Here is a 23466-nt window from a genome sequence, read left to right on the forward strand (position 1 = left end):
GCTAAAACTAACCTCATAGATCAGGCTATCAGGCTAGCACTAACCACATAGATCAGGCCATCAGGCTAGCACTAACCACATAGATCAGGCTATCAGGCTAGCACTAACCACATAGAGCAGGCTATCAGGCTAGCACTAACCACATAGATCAGGCCATCAGGCTAGCACTAACCACATAGATCAGGCTATCAGGCTAGCTCTAACCACATAGTTCAGGCTAGCACTAACCGCATATATCAGGCTAGTACTAACCACGTAGATCAGGGTAGCACTAACCACATATGTCAGGCTAGTACTAACCACATACATCAGGCTAGTACTAACAACATACATCAGGCTAGCTCTAACCACATAGATCAGGCTATCAGGCTAGCACTAACCGCATATATCAGGCTAGTACTAACCACGTAGATCAGGGTAGCACTAACCACATATGTCAGGCTAGTACTAACCACATACATCAGGCTAGTACTAACAACATACATCAGGCTAGCTCTAACCACATAGATCAGGCTATCAGGCTAGCACTAACCGCATATATCAGGCTAGTACTAACCACGTAGATCAGGGTAGCACTAACCACATATGTCAGGCTAGTACTAACCACATACATCAGGCTAGTACTAACAACATACATCAGGCTAGATTCAAACTCTGGATTGATTTTTACTGCTGTACATCCCAGGACAAATCACCACTGAGGTTGTCACTACAGACAGGACAAGACGAGGAGGAATATATTTAGCATATTATTGACATGTTTCTTTCAAATGATGACCTTCATGAATCCACAGTTAGAAAATGTCTGTGGCAGGAAGACGGAAAGAAGAGGCTCCATTTGCAATTCCCTGTCCCTCTGCACAAACACAAGACCTGCAGGCTGGAAATGGCAAACACATTACTGGGGGAGGGAGTGGTCTCTTCCCTATCCTAGCTTAGGATGGAGAGTCTGCATAATGACAGCGATCTGGCCTCCACAGCTTCCTCCCTTTGTGGCTTCTGTGTGTGTGGGGGGGGGGGGGGGGGGGGGGTTGTCAGCTTTAATTCCTGTTCCGATTGAGGGGTTTCTGCTTTCTGCAACGCCCCTGGGTAATGGCTCATGTGACTTATCTTCTGGACACCTGCTAACCTGGCTAGCCACACACACACACCTGCGAGCCGTGCTTCGCCTGGTGAGGAGCAAGGACCCCTCAGTGTTGACATTTTACTGTAAAGATCTCAGGAGTCAGCCAGCCTGTCTGTTTTCAGTAGCCTTGAATATTATCAAAGCACTGGTGTTGGTGTATTGTTATTGTTATCCAATTGTCCAATCCAATTGTTATCCAATCTAATGATGTAGTCATGACCGCTGGAATGCTGGGTAGGTAAAGGACTGAGGACAGACAAACTGTCTGTGTCTGTGTTGTAGCCTGGTCCCAGATCTGTTTGTCACTGTATTGTGGTCAATTGTTTGGCCAGACAGCTTAAACAGCTCTGGGATCAGGCCACCTATATGCCACAACACAGACATGAATATGTTTGGTATGGGAATGACCATAGTAGTTGGCTCCAAAGTACAGACAGACTTGAGACCAGGCTACACAGTATAGGCCCACCTTGTCAGTCACAAGCTTTTAAAAACATGTCCCTACTAACTAAGCAGCTGGCTAGGGAAACATCCTGTATTTGTGTTTCGGCATGCTCAGATGGTCCCATGATGGGTTTCCTGGCTGTCAGCCCTCTAAGCCCTCCCCCCTCCACACATGATGTGGAAAAAGGCCCCACTTTTAGCATAATGAGGTGTAGGAACCAATCACTGAGAGCTCATATGGAATAGAGGGTGACACCTTGTATATTTCCTGCTTGGGGACGGAATAAAGGGTGACACCTTGTATATTTCCTGCTTGGGGACGGAATAAAGGGTGACACCTGGTATATTTCCTACTTGGAGACGGAATAAAGGGTGACACATGGTATATTTCCTACTTGGGGACGAAATAAAGGGGGACACCTGGTATATTTCCTACTTGGGGAGAAGTCTAATGCGGTTTACGTTCACATCCAGTCTCATAACAGAGTAAATAGATACAGGTGGTGCTATCCAGACTCACTTTAACTCAGTAATTTACACAGACAGACACAAACACACATGCACAGAATGCCAGTATGCACGCATGAACAGACACACACACATACTGTGAATGCTTCAGCCCACGTTCTCCTAATTTAGGACTTGTTGCTCCCTGTTTTTCCTTGTCCCTTTAAAACCTTTGTTTCCTTTGTTTGAGGTGCAGCCGCCCAGGGTAAGATGTAGGTGAGGGGGAAGCTAGGTTTGAAGCTGTGGCAGGGTTCCTATGAAGCCTTGGTTTGCAAAGAGAAGTATTGCTTTGATGGAATGATGACTTAAGTTAAAGTTCTGCTATGCTTTCCCTCCTTTACCTGCTTTTTTGTTTGATTTAATTGTTGTTTGATTGTTTTGTGTTGTATCATCATGGTTTATTGAAGCTGAAATTGGAAGAGAAATGCATTTGTGAACCGTTACCTGCCTCTGGCTTCCTTTCATGTATTTCCACTCAAGCCCATTCTCAAAGAACCTGTGTGGCTGGCATATGTTATGAGTTATTCAGAGCTCCCTACGTGTATGGTGTAAACCTTGGCTAGTGTAGTCAGATCTATGGTACTGAATTGAGTTCAGTCACAGCCTCTCTCAGCCAGGGTGTGACATAGTTGAAGGTCTACGTCATACACATATGAACAAACACACACACAAGCACATACGCTAAGGAGATCACTTAGTTTGAAGTCGCAGTTAGACATCCATCCAGGTCCCAAGAATGTCTATAATTGCCTTCAAAACCAGCCACTAAGGAAAACCGTGAGCGCTATTACCTTCAAGTAGGCTGGCGACTTGCAAGGACGGGGATGGTGGATGGGTGTAAAACCACGCACAGTCGTGGAGGGTTGCTAGGACGGGGATGGTGGATGGGTGTAAAACCACGCACAGTCGTAGAGGGTTGCTAGGACGGGGATGGTGGATGGGTGTAAAACCACGCACAGTCGTAGAGGGTTGCTAGGACGGGGATGGTGGATGGGTGTAAAACCACGCACAGTCGTGGAGGGTTGCTAGGACGGGGATGGTGGATGGGTGTAAAACCACGCACAGTCGTAGAGGGTTGCTAGGACGGGGATGGTGGATGGGTGTAAAACCACGCACAGTCGTAGAGGGTTGCTAGGACGGGGATGGTGGATGGGTGTAAAACCGCGCTTCGTCGTGGAGGGTTGCTAGGACGGGGATGGTGGATGGGTGTAAAACCACGCTCCGTCGTGGAGGGTTGCTAGGACGGGGATGGTGGATGGGTGTAAAACCACGCACAGTCGTGGAGGGTTGCTAGGACGGGGATGGTGGATGGGTGTAAAACCGCGCTTCGTCGTGGAGGGTTGCTAGGACGGGGATGGTGGATGGGTGTAAAACCACGCACAGTCGTGGAGGGTTGCTAGGACGGGGATGGTGGATGGGTGTAAAACCACGCACAGTCGTAGAGGGTTGCTAGGACGGGGATGGTGGATGGGTGTAAAACCGCGCTTCGTCGTGGAGGGTTGCTAGGACGGGGATGGTGGATGGGTGTAAAACCACGCTCCGTCGTGGAGGGTTGCTAGGACGGGGATGGTGGATGGGTGTAAAACCACGCTTCGTCGTGGAGGGTTGCTTCAATCAAAGTGGAGGGTTGCTAGGACGGGGATGGTGGATGGGTGTAAAACCACGCACAGTCGTGGAGGGTTGCTTCAATCAAAGTGCTGTTTTTCTGTTATAATCCTTTCCAAACTTTAACCCTTAACCACTCAGAATGAATTCCTAAACTTAAACCTATTTTAACCCTATCCCAAACCTGAACCCTTAATTTAACAAGATGTGAAACTACCAGTGTTTTTGGTTTCACTTTTGCGGAGTCAGGTAACGGTGTCTCAACTTAAACTTCAAAACTCTACGTTTACCTTGACCTCACCCTTACACATTTAGAAAAACATGGACAAACATCACATTTGCAAGTCAAACTGTAATGCATTGTCATATACACACACACACACACACACACACACACACACACACACACACACACACACACACACACACACACACACACACACACACACACACACACACACACACACACACACACACACACACACACGTAAGTACATAAGCAAACACTCACAGTGGCCCTTGCCTCTATCTCCACACATACAAACATGCACACAGCACACAGTGGGCTAACTCAGAGAGGTGTTTTTCCGTTAACTGCACCCATGGGTAGGTCGGGGTCCAAGACATAATAGTGACATGCCTCAACAAGGGGAAAATGAATGGGACATCTGTCCTAGGGTGCCATGCTTTTGCACAAAGACTCAGCTTTTTGTCTGACTCCTGTCTTTCTCTCCTCTCTCTCTCTCTCTCTCGGCGCCTCCATACACCTGCTGCCAAGGCTGCTCTCCTCTCCAGACTGGCAGGGGGACAGCTCAGTCCCTCGAGTAGAGCTGTCAATCAAAGCACCAGGGGACCTGGACACATATGCACACACACACACACACACACACACACACACACACACACACACACACACACACACACACACACACACACACACACACACACACACACACACACACACACACACACACACACACACACGCCTTTCCACGGCCCTGAAATTCACTGGAGGGTATTTAGCCCCCCTTTCTCATTTCCTGGCTGACATTGGTGTTATTTCTCTCATTGGGCTTTATTAGGTCATTTTCACATACTGGTGTGTGCATGCGTGTGTGCATAAGAGTTTGTGTGTGTGAGGCCTTCTGAAGCATTTTTACAGCTATAGTACATTTGCTTGCAGGCCTTTTCAGCTGTGAGAGATTCCTTGTAAGGATAAAATGTTGCAGGACAATTTTTCACCCTATCAGGTAATGAGTGAGAAATACTCTGAAATTGATTACCGGGCAGTAGGAGGCCTCAGTGACATTTACGAGTGAGAGAGATTGAGAGAGATTGAGAGAGATTGAGAGAGATTGAGAGAGAGAGAGAGAGAGAGAGAGAGAGAGAGAGAGAGAGATTGAGAGAGATTGAGAGAGAGAGAGAGAGAGAGAGAGAGAGAGAGAGAGAGAGAGAGAGAGAGAGAGAGAGAGAGAGAGAGAGAGAGAGAGAGAGAGAGAGATTGATTGTGGTGCTATAGAAAAGCCCACGGTAGTGTCACTCATTCCAGCAGTGCATCATGACGTGTCTCCCCTAAAGACATGGGCAGACCGCTAGGATTTTCGAGCATCTGCCGTCCATGAGTACTAAAAGTAGCACCTCTGAACAGAGCGCTGCCGTAATTTGCAAACCGAGCGCAAATTACATCCGTCAGTTGCCCACCGGTGGATGTTCCATAACACTGCACCGTCAGCAAGTGAAAGAACAGGGAACGAACCGCCCCCTACTGTGCAGACCACGATCGGTCTGGTGAGATTTCTCCTTAAAAGAACAAACACAAACATACTGCATCAGCCTGCCTTCCTCCCGTCTCTCTACCCCTAAAGCTGCACACATTAACATACAGCCAGGTAATTTAAATCTTACCTTTATTCCCCTGCCTCCCTAGCCTCTCCACAGAAGTGATGCTCTATTTCCAGCTTCAGTGAGAACGAAGAAAGATAGAGGGAGAAAATTGGAAGTTGGGTTTGAAATGCAGACAGGGCCCGGGCTTTCTGCTTGACGGCCTGTGACATCTCTCCACCACTCCGCTCCGCGCTGTGGCCCTGCAGTGTGTGTGTGTGTGTGTGTGTGTGTGTGTGTGTGTGTGTGTGTGTGTGTGTGTGTGTGTGTGTGTGTGTGTGTGTGTGTGTGTGTGTGTGTGTGTGTGTGTGTGTGTGTGTGTGTGTGTGTGTGTGTGTGTGTGTGTTGCCACACTCTGCATGACAGAATACCTGCTTGTAATAGAACCCCCCCAGAGAAGGATAATTACATTCCCTTCTTCTTTCTCTCATTCCTGTCACCCCACCATCATGGAAAAATCCGAAATAAAATAAAAACACACAAATACACACACATGCTTATGCACACACACACACACTACACTGTCTACATGGCTATCTGTCAGTGTATCAGGGACAGCATTGCGTCCCTCCCACTCTGGCTGTCAACATCTACTGGCGGTGGTTTCAGTTCCAGGTTAACGTCTGACATCATGCATATTAACACCGCCGGTTGGAACTCCCATGAGCGCCAGCGAGCCTGTGGCGAAGTGAGTGACATGACAGCAATACGGAGATGAGAGGGATATAGCAGGGAAAAGGGCAGAGTGTCACAACGGTTACCAGAGAGAAAGGTGAACATGTAACTGGAGGGCATTGACTGATAAAACGATGAGGCTTGCATTTTGTTACATACAAACCTGTTAACAATGCAGGGTAGTGCACAGTGCAGTTAAGGAAAGATGAATTGTTTATTATTATCACTTTCTATGCCATCAGTTCCTCTCGACTGCCACAGGAGAGAGAGAGAGAGAGAGAGAGAGAGAGAGAGAGAGAGAGAGAGAGAGAGAGAGAGAGAGAGAGAGATTAGTTGTATCACTCCGTCATAGATAATGAAGCCCGCTGGTCTTCTAGTCTTTGATCCTCTGTTCAGAGCGGTAGTTATCTATCAGAGTGGAGTGCAGCAGAGCACCAGACTCCAAACAGGGAACCAGGGTCGGGGGCTTCGGGGGCTTCAACACAGTGGTCAGACCCACCACAGGGCTCTCTTATGTGGGCGAGAAGAGAACACTAAGGGGGTGAACACGGACCTCCTCCACAGACCTCCAGGGGGTGCCTCTCCTACCTTTCAGTAGCTGTGTGTGTGTGTGTGTGTGTGTGTGTGTGTGTGTGTGTGTGTGCGTGCGTGCGTGCGTGCGTGCGTGCGTGCGTGTGTGTGTACGTTTGTGTGTCATGGACCTCCAGTAGCCATGGTGTAGGGGATTTACATTTGCACTGGTCGAGGAAGGCAAGATGGCCCCCTGCCCAGGACTAAAGCAAGAGCCTATTCTGCCTTCTTTTCTGATAAAGTTTAAAATGCATTTTTTTCTTATGCTGTATTTATTTGCTCTGGCTTGAATTTAGAAAGTCGTTGAATTATGGTAATTATTATTATTTTAGTAGGCCACTACATCTGTATATACACAGGGCATTCGGAAAGTATTCAGACCACTTGACGTTTTCCACATTTTGTGACGTTACAGCCTCATTCTAAAATGTATTAAATAGAATTTTCACTCATCAATCTACACACAATGCCCCATAATGACAAAGCAAAAACAGTTTTTTAAACATTTTAGTACATTTTTAAACAATAAAAAACTGAAATATCACATTTACATAAGTATTCAGACCTTTTACTCAGTACTCTGTTGAAGCACCTTTGGCAGCGATTACAGTCTAGATTCTTCTTGGGTATGACGCTACAAGCTTGGCACACCTGTATTTGGGAAGTTTCTCTCATGCCTCTCTGCAGATCCTCTCAAGCTCTGTCAGGTTGGATGGGAGTGTTGCTACACAGCTATTTTCAGGTCTCTCCAGAAATGTTTGATCGGGTTCAAATCCGGGCTCTGGCTGGGCCACTCAAGGACATTCAGAGACTTGTCGGGAAGCCACTCCTGTGTTGTCTTGTCTGTGTGCTTAGGGTCGTTGTCCTGTTGGAAGGTGAACCTTACAGTCTGAGGTCCAGAGCACTCTGGAGCAGGTTTTCATCAAGGATCTCTCTGTACTTTGGTCCGTTCATCTTTCCCTCGATTCTGACTAGTCTCCCAGTTCCTGCCGCTGAAGAACATCCCCACAGCATGATGCTGCCACCTTCATGCTTCACCGTAGGGTTGGTGCCAGTTTTCCTCCAGATGTGACACTTGGCATTCAGGCCAAAGAGTTGAATCTTGGTTTCATCAGACCAGAGGATCTTGTTTCTCATGGTCTAAGAGTCTTTAGATGTCTTTTGGCAAACTCCTAGCAGGCTGTCATGTGCCTTTTACTGAGAAGTGGCTTCCATCTGGCCACTACCATAAAGGCCTGATTGGTGGAGTGCTACACAGATGGTTGTCCTTCTGGAAGTTTCTCCCATCTCCACAGAGGAACTCTGGAGTTCTGTCAGAGTGACCATCGGGTTCTTGGTCACCTCCCTGACCAAGGACCTTCTCCCCCGATTGCTCAGTTTGGCTGGGCGGCCAGCACTAGGAAGAGTCTTGGTGTTTCCAAAATTCTTCCATTTAGGAATGATGGAGACAACTGTGTTCTTGGGGACCTGCAATGCTGCAGAATTGCTTTAGTACCCTTCCCCAGATCTGTGCCTCAACAAAATCCTGTCTTTGAGCTCTACGGACAATACCTCCGACCTCATGGTGTGGTTTTTGCTCTGACATCCATTGTCAACTGTGGGACCTTATATAGACAGGTGTGTGCCTTTCTAAATCATGTCCAATCAATTGAATTTACCACAGGTGGACTCCAATAAAGTTGTAGAAACATCCCAAGGATGATCAATAGAAAAAGGATGGACCTGAGCTCAATTTCGAGTTTCATATGGTCTGAATACTTATGTAAATAAGGCATTTCCATTTTTTATATTTAATACATTTGCAAACATTTAAAAAAATCTGTTTTCACTTTGTCATTATGGGGTGTTGTGTGTAGATTGATGAGGAAAAACATTTATTTAATCAATTTTAGAATAAGGATGAAAACGCAACAAACTGCTGAAAAAGTCAAGGGGTCTGAATACTTTCCAAATGCACTGTATAGTAGTTTAAGACAAAGTTATATATGCGGGGAAGACGAGATGACCAAATCTACTTTTTCTCTAAGAGGACTGCAGACAGAGTAACAGTTCATGACTTTTTCGTAGTCTACTGTAGATTACAACTGTCAGACTTTTTAAACCTAATCCAGTGTGGTTATTCCAACTAAACAATGAAAAGATTACATTTGATATTATTGTAATATTGTAATAATATAACGGATGAACTGAGATGTAATCCCAAGTTTAATCAACCCTCTCTGGGAGCATACATGACCTTTATATTAAAAAGGATAGCAATAATATAAGTTTCCCAACAATATGCAGTCAAACTCTTGTAAAAATGAGTTGGCAGAAGGATGAGGATGAAGGACGTTTACATTCATTTCCACTCCTCCCACCACAAAGCTGTTTGTTGTTGTGTTGACGTACGTTCTAAACTCTATGAAAAAGAAAACAAATATTTTGGGAGGTTTTTTTCCTCCCTAAACTTAATTATATTTCTCAATGCTTCAGTGGGGTTTTCAAGAGCAGCTATCTGTAATATGTAATATTTCCTATTTGTGAATCATTTGCATAATAAAGATAAGGTATTCAATTAACCAAACCATAAAATAGTCCATGCTATTAAATATTAATCAGTCAGCATATTGCTTTGATTTCTAACTACTTTATTACTGATCTAGTGTTGTGAGCAAAGTTATTTTCTTCTCCACCCTCCTTTTCTAGGAGTGTTTACCAAAGCACTTCATAACAGGCCGTAAAATGAAATAAAACCTTCAAGGTATCAGAAGCAGAGCAACACTGTTAGCACCAGGCATGTCCAGCCCAACACAGGGAAGGTAGATGTCTCCATCACTCTCTCTGTTCCCCCTTCTCTCTCACTCTGCTCCCCCTCTCTCTTTCTCTCTGTTCCCCCTTCTCTCTCACTCTGCTCCCCTCTCTCTTTCTCTCTGTTCCCCCTTCTCTCTCACTCAGCTCCCCCTCTCTCTTTCTCTCTGTTCCCCCTTCTCTCTTTGTTCCCCCTCTCTCTCACTCTGCTCCCCCTCCATCTTTCTCTCTGTTCCCCCTTCTCTCTCACTCTGCTCCCCCTCCATCTTTCTCTCTGTTCCCCCTTCTCTCTTTGTTCCCCCTCTCTCTCACTCTGCTCCCCCTCCATCTTTCTCTCTGTTCCCCCTTCTCTCTCACTCTGCTCCCCTCTCTCTTTCTCTCTGTTCCCCCTTCTCTCTCACTCAGCTCCCCCTCTCTCTTTCTCTTTGTTCCCCCTTCTCTCTTTGTTCCCCCTCTCTCTCACTCTGCTCCCCCTCCATCTTTCTCTCTGTTCCCCCTTCTCTCTCACTCTGCTCCCCCTCTCTCTTTCTCTCTGTTCCCCCTTCTCTCTTTGTTCCCCCTCTCTCTGACTCTGCTCCCCCTCCATCTTTCTCTCTGTTCCCCCTTCTCTCTTTGTTCCCCCTCTCTCTCACTCTGCTCCCCCTCCATCTTTCTCTCCATTCCCCCTTCTCTCTCACTCTGCTCCCCCTCCATCTTTCTCTCTGTTCCCCCATCTCTCTCTCTCTCTCTCTCTCTCTGTTCCTCCCATCTCTCTCTCTCTCTCTGTTCCTCCCATCTCTCTCTCACTCTGTTCCCCATCTCTCTCTCACTCTCTGTTCCCCCATCTCTCTCTTACTCACTCTCTGTCCCCCCCTTTCGCTCTGTGTTCCCTCCATCTTTCTCTGTTCTCCCTCTCTCTCTGTTCCCCCCTCTCTCTCTCTTACTGTTAAGAGAATTAAGTTCTCAATGTTCATAAACTGAACTTCAATTAACTACTCAGTCTGCAACACAGAATTTGTAAGATACTGGTTGAATGAAACAGACAGAGGCCCAGCCTACAATAGTCGAATGTTTATTAACGAGAACGTTCTGAAGTCCATTATACAAAGACATCCATTTTATAGCAGCGCACATACTTCCACATAAACAGTAGATATCCTACACACATACATAAACACAAACAGTATATATCATACACACATACTTCCACACAAACAGTATATATCATACACACATACTTCCACACAAACAGTATATATCATACACACATACTTCCACACAAACAGTAGATATCATACACACATACTTCCACACAAACAGTATATATCATACACACATACTTCCACACAAACAGTATATATCATACACACATACTTCCACACAAACAGTAGATATCATACACACATACTTCCACACAAACAGTATATATCATACACACATACTTCCACACAAACAGTATATATCATACACACATACTTCCACACAAACAGTATATATCATACACACATACTTCCACACAAACAGTAGATATCATACACACATACTTCCACACAAACAGTAGATATCATACACACATACTTCCACACAAACAGTATATATCATACACACATACTTCCACACAAACAGTATATATCATACACACATACTTCCACACAAACAGTATATATCATACACACATACTTCCACACAAACAGTAGATATCATACACACATACTTCCACACAAACAGTAGATATCATACACACATACTTCCACACAAACAGTAGATATCATACACACATACTTCCACACAAACAGTAGATATCATACACACATACTTCCACACAAACAGTAGATATCATACACACATACTTCCACACAAACAGTAGATATCATACACACATACTTCCACACAAACAGTATATATCATACACACATACTTCCACACAAACAGTATATATCATACACACATACTTCCACACAAACAGTAGATATCATACACACATACTTCCACACAAACAGTATATATCATACACACATACTTCCACACAAACAGTAGATATCATACACACATACTTCCACACAAACAGTATATATCATACACACATACTTCCACACAAACAGTATATATCATACACACATACTTCCACACAAACAGTATATATCATACACACATACTTCCACACAAACAGTAGATATCATACACACATACTTCCACACAAACAGTATATATCATACACACATACTTCCACACAAACAGTATATATCATACACACATACTTCCACACAAACAGTATATATCATACACACATACTTCCACACAAACAGTAGATATCATACACACATACTTCCACACAAACAGTATATATCATACACACATACTTCCACACAAACAGTATATATCATACACACATACTTCCACACAAACAGTAGATATCATACACACATACTTCCACACAAACAGTATATATCATACACACATACTTCCACACAAACAGTAGATATCATACACACATACTTCCACACAAACAGTATATATCATACACACATACTTCCACACAAACAGTATATATCATACACACATACTTCCACACAAACAGTATATATCATACACACATACTTCCACACAAACAGTAGATATCATACACACATACTTCCACACAAACAGTATATATCATACACACATACTTCCACACAAACAGTATATATCATACACACATACTTCCACACAAACAGTATATATCATACACACATACGCCACACAAACAGTAGATATCATACACACATACTTCCACACAAACAGTATATATCATACACACATACTTCCACACAAACAGTATATATCATACACACATACGCCACACAAACAGTAAATATCATACACACATACTTCCACACAAACAGTATATATCATACGCACATACTTCCACACAAACAGCAGGTATCCTACACACATACTGTATCACTACTCCGCCGACAAAGATTAGGGAGACTGTGAGAAGTACTCCCTACCCTCTCCCAAATCTCTCAGTGGCCCCTAGCCAAGGTCGGCACCGAATTTTGCTCAGACAGTCTGTGTTTAAGACACTATAGAGACATATTGTACAGATATATTGTTTGACCCTAATTCTGACTAAAACTACACACATCATTTATTATAATTTTACTGACTAAAACTACACATATCATTAATAATAATTTATGATTCTAATCAATTTCATACAATTATATGGTTTCAGGGTGGAATATTCTAATCATTCATTTAAACATATACATTCCATTCACACTTACTCTCTCTGTGTGTTTCCCCCATCTCTCTCTCTATTTCTGTTCCCATCTCTCTCTCTCTTTGTTCCCCATCTCTCTCTCACTCTCTGTTCCCCCCATCTCTCTTTGTTCCCATCTCTCTATCTCTTTATTCCCCATCACTCTCACTCTCTGTTCCCCCATCTATCTCTCAATTCAATTTCAATTGAATTGACTTTATTGACATGGCAAGTTCATGATTACTTACATTGTCAAAGTATACATATCGAAAAATAAAAATAAAATATACATGTATATATATATAAAATATATATAGATTTATATATAAATAAATGGTGGGACCAACAGCAATAATAATAGTAGTAGTGGACATGGGATTACCATTAATAACAGCTACAACAACAATATTAAATCAGAACAACAATACATTAAAGCACTGGTAGTAGACCAGTGTCAACATGACTGAGAAGACATATGACCTGGTATGAAAGACAAAACAAAACTAAGCTAAATGGGAAATATTATCAACATTACTTTGCATTTTTCACTGGCTGTTTTCACTGGCTGTTTTCACTGGCAGGAGGACACATATTTGGCTGCCAAAACTGCACATTTTGGCTTTTCACCCAATAAATATTAGATTTTTTCTTCATCTTTTATAGTTTCAAATTCTTTGTATTGAATTATAATTTTGGGAAAGAAATATGCTCTTAGGTCTGAGTATTTGTCACAGTGTAGTAGGAAATGCACCTCTGTCTCTACCTCTCCCCTGGAGCAGAGTGAGCACAGCCTGTCCTCTCTGGGCAGCCAGGTTTGTCTGTGACGACCGGTCTCTATAGCCAGACTGTGATCACTGAGTCTGTAGCTAGTCAATGTTTTCCTCAGTTTTCTATCAGTCACAGTGGTCAGATAGTCTGCCACCATGTACTGTCTGTTTAGAGCCAAATAGCATTGAAGTATAGCATTGAATAGCATTGTTTTTTGTGGTGTCTTTCCAATAGGTGATATATTTTTATTTTTGTTTTGTGATGATTTGGTTGGGCCAGATTTTCTGAGGGCTGTCCCGAGGCTCTATGGAGTTGGTTTGGGTTGGTGAACTGAGCCTCAGAACCAGCTGGCTGAGGGGACTCTTCTCTGGTTTAATCTCTTGACATTGTAGAGCTGTGTGATGGAATGTTTTAGGGTCACTTGTTTTTAGATGGTTGTAAAATTTAATGGCTCTTTTTCTATTCGAATGAGGAGGGGTATTGGCCCAATTCTGCCCTACATGCATTATTTGGAGTTTTTCTTGATACTTGCAATACAGTCTTGCAAAACTCTGCATGCAATATTTCAATTGGATGTTTTCCCCCTTTAGTAAATTCATTATTAGAGAGTGGACCCCATACTTCACTGCCATACAGAGCAATTGGTTCTATAACTGATTGAAACATTTTGAGCCAGATTCTAATTGGAATTTCAATTTTGATGTTCCTTTTAATGGCATAGAATGCTCTTCTTGCTTTGTCTTTCAGCTCATTCACAGCCATGTGAAAGCTACCTGTGTTGCTGATATTTAGTCCTAGATATGTGTAGTTTTTGGTGTGTTCTAATAGAACTGTGTCCAAATAGAATTTATATGTGTCATCCTTATTTCCGACCTTTTTTGGAATATCATTATATTTGTTTATTTTAGGTTAACGGTCAGAGCCCAGGTCTGACAGAACCTGTGAAGACGATCTAGGTGCTGCTGTAACCCCTCTTTAGTGGGAGACAGCAGCACCAGGTCATCTGTGTACAGCAGACACTTGATTTCAGTGTTGTGTAGGGTGATACAAGGTGCTGCCGATTCTTCTAATGTTTTTGCCAATTCATTAATGTAGATGTTAAATAATGTTGGACTTATTGGGCAGCCCTGTTTCACTCTCTCTCTCTCTCTGGTTCCACTCTCTCTCTCTTTCTCTCTGTCCCCACATCTGTCTCTCTCTCTCTTTCTCTCTGTTCCCCTCTATCTCTCTCTCTTTTCCCCCTCTCTCTCTGTTCCTCCCTCTCTCTTTGTGTGTCTCTCTGTTCTCCCTCTCTCTCTCTCTCTGTTCCCCCCTCTCTCTCTGTTCTCCCCATCTCTCTCTCTCTTTGTTCCCCATCTCTCTCACACTCTCTGTTCCCCCTTCTCTCTCTCTCTCTCTCTCTATCTCTCTCTGGTCCCACTCTCTCTCTCTTTCTCTCTGTCCCCCCATCTGTCTCTCTCTCTCACTTTCTCTCTGTTCCCCCCCACTCTCTCTCTCTCTCTGTGTTCCCCTTCTCTCTCTCTGTTCACCCTCTCTGTTTCCTCTCTTTCTCTGTCCCCCCACCCCTCTCTCTGTCCCCCCCTCTCTCTCCCTCTGTGTGTTCCCCCCTCTCTCTCTTTGTATCTCCCCATCTCTCTTTTCCCCTCTCTCTCTGTTCCTCCCCTCTCTCTCTGTGTTCCCCATCTCTCTCTCTCTCTCTGTTTCCCCATCTCTCTCTCTCTCCGTACCCCCTCTCTTTCTCTCTATTCCCCCTCTTTCTCTCGCTCTCGTTCTGTCCCCCCCCACTCTCTCACTCTGTCCCCCCTCACTCTCTCTATCTCTGTTCTCCCTCTCCCTCTGTTCCCTCTCTATGTTCCCCCTCTCTCTCTCTGTTCCCCCCTCTCTCACTCTATCTCTGTGTGTTCCCCCTCTCAATTCAATTCAAGGGGCTTTATTGGCATGAGAAACATGTTAACATTGCCAAAGCAAGTGAGGTAGATAATATACAAAAGTGAAATAACTTCTACTTGGTCACAATCCCGGATCCGGGAGCACCCTCATCAGTAAAAAAGCTGGCTAGCATAGCCTAGCATAGCGCCACAAGTAAATACTAGCATCTAAATATCATGAAATCACAAGTCCAAGACACCAGATGAAAGATACACATCTTGTGAATCCAGCCATCATTTCTGATTTTTAAAATGTTTTACAGGGAAGACACAATATGTATTTCTATTAGCTAACCACGATAGCAAAAGACACAACATATTTTTTCCACCATTTTTTTACTGCATAGGTAGCTATCACAAATTCGACCAAATAAAGATATAAATAGTCACTAACCAAGAAACAACTTCATCAGATGACAGTCTGATAACATATTTATTGTATAGCATATGTTTTGTTCGAAAAATGTGCATACTTCAGGTATAAATCATAGTTTTACATTGCAGCCACCATCACAACTCTCACCAAAGCAACTAGAATAACTACAGAGAGCAACGTGAATTACCTAAATACTCATCATAAAACATTTATGAAAAAAACACAGTGTACAGCGAATGAAAGACAAAGATCTTGTGAATCCAGCCAATATTTCCGATTTTTTAAGTGTTTTACAGCGAAAACACAATATAGCATTATATTAGCTTACTACAATAGCCAACCACACAACAGCATTGATTCAAGACAACAATAGCGATAACGAATAAACCAGCAAAAGATATACATTTTTTCACTAACCTTCTCAAACCTCTTCAGATGACAGTCCTATAACATCATATTACACAATACATATAGAGTTTGTTCGAAAATGTGCATATTTAGCGGCACAAATCGTGGTTATACAATGAGAATAGTAGCCAAGCTGCAAACAAAATGTCGGGAGAAATCTTGGGAGAGGCACCTAATCTAATCAATAACTAATCATAAACTTGACTAAAAAATACAGGTTGGACAGCAAATAAAAGATACATTAGTTCTTAATGCAACCGCTGTGTTAGATTTTTAAAATTAACGTTACTACGACATACAGCGTGCGTTAAAGCAAGACCGCACCGAAATTAATGGCGGAATAGTAGGTCAACATTTTTCAACAGAACAACGAATTAACTTCATAAATAGTTCTTACTTTTTGATGAGCTTCCATCAGAATCTTGGGCAAGTTGTCCTTTGTCCAGAATCATCGTTGCTCGGTTGTAAATTGCCGTCTTCAACTTAGGGATTAGCAGCAAACATTAGCTATGTGTCCCAGACGTGCCCAACTCACTATAACGCAGCACAAAGAAATATCCGAATATCGCAATATACTGATATAAACTGATATAACTCGGTTTCAAATAACTACATTATGATGTCTTTAACTTCTTGCGACTATAGGGGGTGCTGTTTTCTCATTAGCATAATTTGCATTACAGATTAAACGGCTTCCTACTCAATTCTTGCTTGTACAATATGCATATTATTACTATTATTGGATAGAAAACACTCTATAGTTTCTATAGCCGTTGGAATTTTGTCTCTGAGTGAAACAGAACTCAATCTACAGCACTTTTCATGATAGGGAGTCAGATTTCAAACATTTTGGCCACTGATCTGGAGTCAGTTTAAAGCTCACTGTAAATGCTATGGAGAAACAGACACTGCTTACGTCTCCCCCTGGATGTCAGTGCGTGATGACGCTTTGAATGGTGTCGATTGCGCAATCAGTTTCTCTATAAGACACCAAATAGCGGAGGTAGCTTCCCTTTGCTGCCTGCGCCTTGCGCGCGAAGGACATCGGACTCGCCTCCTTCCAAGCGTTGGTTTAGCCAGTAATATTTCTCCGGTCATGTTTTTACCCGTTATAGGTGTTAACAGCATCATAAGGTAGTTAATTTGAACCGTTGTATAGCAATTTATATCCTTGTAGTGCGATTTTGAGGCATTGCTTTGTTGTGCACTTTGACGCGCTGGGCACATTTCGGGGTCCCGGTCGTACGTTAGTGGGCATTTCGACGGACAAGTGGACATCTTTCGACCAAAAGAAGATTAGACCCAAGAAAGGATTCTTTGCCCAAGATTCTGATGGAAGAACAGCTCACAGTAAGAACAATTTATGATGATAAATCGTGTTTCTGTCGAAAAATGTTAAACGCTTACGCCGCCATTTTGTTTTGTATAGCTTCGCTTGGCGCAACCTGTATTGAAAAGTAAGGATAATTTAAAAAATGTAAATCAGCGATTGCATTAATTAAGAACTAATTTGTCTTTCGATTCTTGTCAACCCTGTATTTTTTTGTCAAGTATATGATTAGCTATTGATTAAACTAGATCACTCAAAGATGGCGACCGACATTTCCAGGCTTGTTTTGCTACTATTTTCATTGTATAACCACGTTTTTTTATGGCTAAATATGCACATTTTCGAACAAACTGTATATGTATGTTGTAATATGATTTTACAGGAGTGTCATCTGAAGAATTCTGAGAAGGTTAGTGAAAAAATTAATATATTTTGGCGATGATACGATATCGCTCTCTTTGGCTAGAATCAGTGCTCGGGTAACGTTTGCGTATGTGGTATGCTAATATAACGATTTATTGTGTTTTCCCCGTAAAACACTTAGAAAATCTGAAATGTTGTCTGAATTCACAAGATCTGTGTCTGTCCATTGCTATGTGCTGTGTATTTTTAAGAAATGTTTTATGATGAGTAAATTGGTAATACACGTTGCTGTCTGTAGTAATTCTAGGAGCTTTGGTGAGATTTGTGATGCTGGCTGCAATGGCAAACTATGATTTATACCTGAAATATGCACATTTTTCTAACAAAACCTATCCTATACCATAAATATGTTATCAGACTGTCATCTGATGAGGTTTTTTCTTGGTTAGTGGCTATCAATATCTTAGTTTAGCCGAATTGGTGATAGCTACTGGTGTTGAGAGAAAATGGTGGACAAAGAAAAATGGTGATTTTTGCTAACGTGTTTATATAATAGATTTACATATTGTGTCTTCCCTGTAAAACATTTTAAAAATCTGAAATGGTGGCTTTATTCACAAGATCTGTATCTTTCATTAGGTGTCTTGGATTTAATGATATTTAGATGCTACTATTTAATTGTGACGCTATGCTAGCGATGTTAATCAGTGTGGGGGGGGGGGGGGGTGCTCCCGGATCCGGGGTAGAGGCTCGTTAGAGGTTAACACCTATATCGAATTAAATCAGAGCCGGATAGATCTAAGGCCTATAACGAGAGCTTTCCAGAACGCCATCCTGAGGTCTGTCTCGCGTCATGGCGAACCTTGAAAAGAGTGCACCCCACGTTCCAAGACCATTTATATGGCCTCAGATCTGCCTAGCAACTCCATTCCAATTCTCACTGCTTGCTGACATCTAGGGGAAGGCGTATGCAGTGCATGTTGACCAATAGAATACATGCAAATTAATAAACTGACCCTGGAACAGATTGCCTGATTTCAGATTTCTCAATTCCTGACAGTGAAGTTTGCTCCAACTTGAGTTCTGTTTTACTCACAGATAGTTTTACTCACAGATAATTCAAACGGTTTTAGAAACTAGAGAGTGTTTTCTATCCCATAGTAATAATAATATGCATATTGTACGAGCAAGAATTGAGTACGAGGCAGTTTAATTTGGGAACGAATTTTTACAAAGTGAAAACAGCACCCCCTATTGAGAAAAGGATAAACAATAAAAATGAACAGTAAACATTACACATACAGAAGTTTCAAAAGAATAAAGACATTACAAATGACCTATTATGTATATATACAGTTTAGTAACGATGTACAAATGGTTAAAGTACACAAGGGGAAAAAATAAGCATAAATATGGGTTGTATTTACAATGGTGTTTGCTCTTTACTGGTTGCCCTTTTCTTGTGGCAACAGGTCACAAATTTTACTGCTGTGATGGCACACTGTGGAATTTCACCCAGTAGATATGGGAGTTTATCAAAATTGGGTCTGTTTTTGAATTCTTTGTGGTTCTGTGTAATCTGAGGGAAATATGTGTCTCTAATATCATCATACATTGGGCAGGAGGTTAGGAAGTGCAGCTCAGTTTCCACCTCATTTTGTGGGCAGTGTGCACATAGCCTGTCTTCTCTTGAGAGCCATGTCTGCCTACGGCGGCCTTTCTCAATAGCAAGGCTATGCTCACTGAGTCTGTACATAGTCAAAGCTTTCCTTAAGTTTGGGTCAGTCACAGTGGTCAGGTATTCTGCCACTGTGTACTCTCTGTTTAGGGCCAAATAGCATTCTAGTTTGCTCTGTTTTTTTGTTAATTCTTTCCAATGTGTCAAGTAATTATCTTTTTGTTTTCTCATGATTTGGTTGGGTCTAATTGTGCTGCTGTCCTGGGGCTCTGTGGGGTGTGTTTGTGAACAGAGCCCCAGGACCAGCTTGCTTAGGGGACTCTTCTCCAGGTTCATCTCTCTGTAGGTGACGGCTTTGTTATGGAAGGTTTGGGAATCGCTTCCTTTTAGGTGGTTGTAGAATTTAACGTCTCTTTTCTAGATTTCGATAATTAGTGGGTATCGGCCTAATTCTGCTCTGCATGCATTATTTGGTGTTCTACGTTGTACATGGAGGATATTTTTGCAGAATTCTGCATAAAGAGTCTCAATTTGGTGTTTGTCCCATTTTGTGAAATCTTGGTTGGTGAGCGGACCCCAGACCTCACAACCATAAAGGGCAATGGGTTCTATGACTGATTCAAGTATTTTTAAGCCAGATCCTAATTGGTATGTTGAATTTTATGTTCCTTTTGATGGCATAGAATGCCCTTCTTGCCCTGTCTCTCAGATCATTTACAGCTTTGTGGAAGTTACCTGTGGCGCTGATGTTTAGGCCAAGGTGTGTATAGTTTTTTGTGTGCTTTAGGGCAACGGTGTCTAGATGGAATTTATATTTGTGGTCCTGGCGACTGGACCTTTTTTGGAACACAATTATTTTGGTCTTACTGAGATTTACTGTCAGGGCCCAGGTCTGGCAGAATCTGTGCAGAATATCTAGGTGCTGCTGTAGGCCCTCCTTGGTTGGTGGCAGAAGCACCAGATCATCAGCAAACAGTAGACATTTGACTTCAGATTCTAGTAGGGTGAGCCCGGGTGCTGCAGACTTTCTAGTGCCCGCGCCAATTCGTTGACATATATGTTGAAGAGGGTGGGGCTTAAGCTGCATCCCTATCTCACCCCACGGCCCTGTGGGAAGAAATGTGTGTGTTTTCTGCCTATTTTAACCATACACTTGTTGTTTGTGTACATGGATTTTATAATGTGGTATGTTTTACCCCCAACACCACTTTCCATCAATTTGTATAGCAGACCCTCATGCCAAATTGAGTCGAAGGTTTTTTTTGGAATCAACAAAGCATGAGAAGACTTTGCCTTTGATTGTTTTGTTTGTTTGTCAATTAGGGTGTGCAGGGTGAATACATGGTCTGTTGTACGGGAATTTGGTAAAAAGCCCATTTGACATTTGCTCAGTACATTGTTTTCACTGAGGAAATGTACGAGTCTGCTGTTAATGATAATGCAGAGGATTTCCCCAAGGTTGCTGTTGACGCATATCCCACGGTAGTTATTGGGGTCAAATTTGTCTCCACTTTTGTGGATTGGGGTGATCAGCCCTTGGTTCCAAATATTGAGGAAGATGCCAGAGCCAAGGATGATGTTAAAGAGTTTTAGTATAGCCAATTGTAATGTGTTGTCTGTATATTTGATCATTTAATTGAGAATACCATCAACACCACATGCCTTTTTGGGTTGGAGGGTTTTTATTTTGTCCTGTAGCTAATTCAATGTAATTGGAGAATCCAGTGGGTTCTGGTAGTCTTTAATTGTTGATTCTAAGATTTGTATTTGATCATGTATATGTTTTTGCTCTTTGTTCTTTGTTATAAAGCCAAAAAGATTGGAAAAGTGGTTTACCCATACATATCCATTTTGGATAGATAATTCTTCGTGTTGTTGTTTGTTTAGTGTTTTCCAATTTTCCCAGAAGTGGTTAGAGTCTGTGGATTCTTCAATTACATTGAGCTTTATTGCTGTACCTTCTTTTTCCGTAGTGTATTTCTGTATTGTTTTAGTGATTCACCATAGTGAAGGCGTAGACTCAGGTTTTCTGGATCTTTATGTTTTTGGTTGGACAGGTTTCTCAATTTCTGTCTTAGATTTTGCATTCTTCATCAAACCTTTTGTCATTGTTGATGATTTTCTTTGGTTTTCTATTTGAGGTTTTTAGATTTGTTGGGGAAGCTGAGAGGTCAAATATACTGTTAAGATTTTCTACTGCCAAGTTTACACCTTCACTATTACAGTGGAACGTTTTACCCAGGAAATTGTCTAAAGGGGATTGAATTTGTTGTTGCCTAATTGTTTTTTGGTAGGTTTCCAAACTGCATTCCTTCCATCTATAGCATTTCTTAATGTTACTCAGTTCCTTTGGCTTTGATGCCTCATGATTGAGTATTGCTCTGTTCAAGTAGACTGTGATTTTGCTGTGGTCTGATAGGGGTGTCAGTGGGCTGACTGTGAACGCTCTGAGAGACTCTGGGTTGAGGTCAGTGATAAAGTAGTCTTCAGTACTACTGCCAAGAGATGAGTTATAGGTGTACCTACCATAGCAGTCCCCTCGAAGCCTACCATTCACTATGTACATACCCAGGGTGCAACTATGTTGTCATAGTTGTGCCTAGGGGGGCATATGGGGGAGGGAATGCTGTCACCTGCAGGCAGGTGTTTGTCCCCCTGTGTGCTGAGGGTGTCAGGTTCTTGTCCGGTTCTGGCATTTAGGTCGCCACAGACTAGTACATGTCCCTGGGCCTGGAAATGATTGATTTCCCCCTCCAGGATGGAGAAGCTGTCTTCATTAAAGTATGGGGATTCTAGTGGGGGGATATAGGTAGCACACAGGAGGACATTTTTCTCTGTTAAGATAATTTCCCTTTGAATTTCTAGCCAAATGTAAAATGCTTCTGTTTTGATTAACTTAATGGAGTGAGTTAGGTCTGCTCTATACCAAATTAGCATACCCCCTGAGTCAATTCCCTGTTTCACACCTGGTAGTTTGGTGGATGGGATTACCAGCTCTCTGTAACCAAGAGGGCAACCAGTGGGTCCATCTCCTCTATACCAGGTTTCTTGCAGGATGACAATGTCTGTATTACTGATTTCTTTGGTGAAGTCCAGGTTCCTGCTCTTTAGGCCAAAGGCAGATGACCTCAGGCCTTGGATATTCCAGGATGAGATAGTTAAGGCTTTGTGTTCCATAAAGTGTCCAATGTTGCTGGTCGTGTGGTTTTGCCTCAGGCCAGTAAGTGTGAGCAGAGCCTGCTGAGCATCTGGTACATGTCATTGGCTTGGGCTAGTGTAAGAGTGGGGGTTGAGCCTGTTTGCCCGCTCACTGCCTGGGCGTATGTGTGAGCAGAGCCTGCTGAGCATCTGGTACATGTCATTGGCTTGGGCTAGTGTAAGAGTGGGGGTTGAGCCATGTTGAGGCCCTCTTTGCGGGAGTGGGGTGCATGGGGTGGGCAGGAGGGGCATAGGTCTGATCTGAGGGGGCCTAAATGGGGTGTGGGCATGGTTGACTTGGGGGCGGTGTTAATTGGTTGGGGTGAGGGTGTGGATGTGGCTGGTGGTGCTGTGGTCTGCATGTAAGTCCTCTTGGCGTGGGTCCTCTATGTGTAGGTCCGGGGGGGGTCCCGCAGGTCTGGGAGGGTGTCTCGCTGGTCTGGGCGGGGTGTCTATTGATCTGTTGCTCCTGTGTGAGGTGTTGGGGCTGCGTTTGAGAGCGATGTCCTTTAGAGGCCGGGCAAAGGTGGGCACTGCTGCCTTGTAGAGGTGGACCTGGTCATAGAGCTTCAAGTCCAGGGTGGAGTGCTGGGCCA

The sequence above is a fragment of the Salvelinus fontinalis genome, chromosome 32 (genome assembly GCF_029448725.1).
Source record: "Salvelinus fontinalis isolate EN_2023a chromosome 32, ASM2944872v1, whole genome shotgun sequence".
Classification (NCBI taxonomy): Eukaryota; Metazoa; Chordata; class Actinopteri; order Salmoniformes; family Salmonidae; genus Salvelinus; species Salvelinus fontinalis.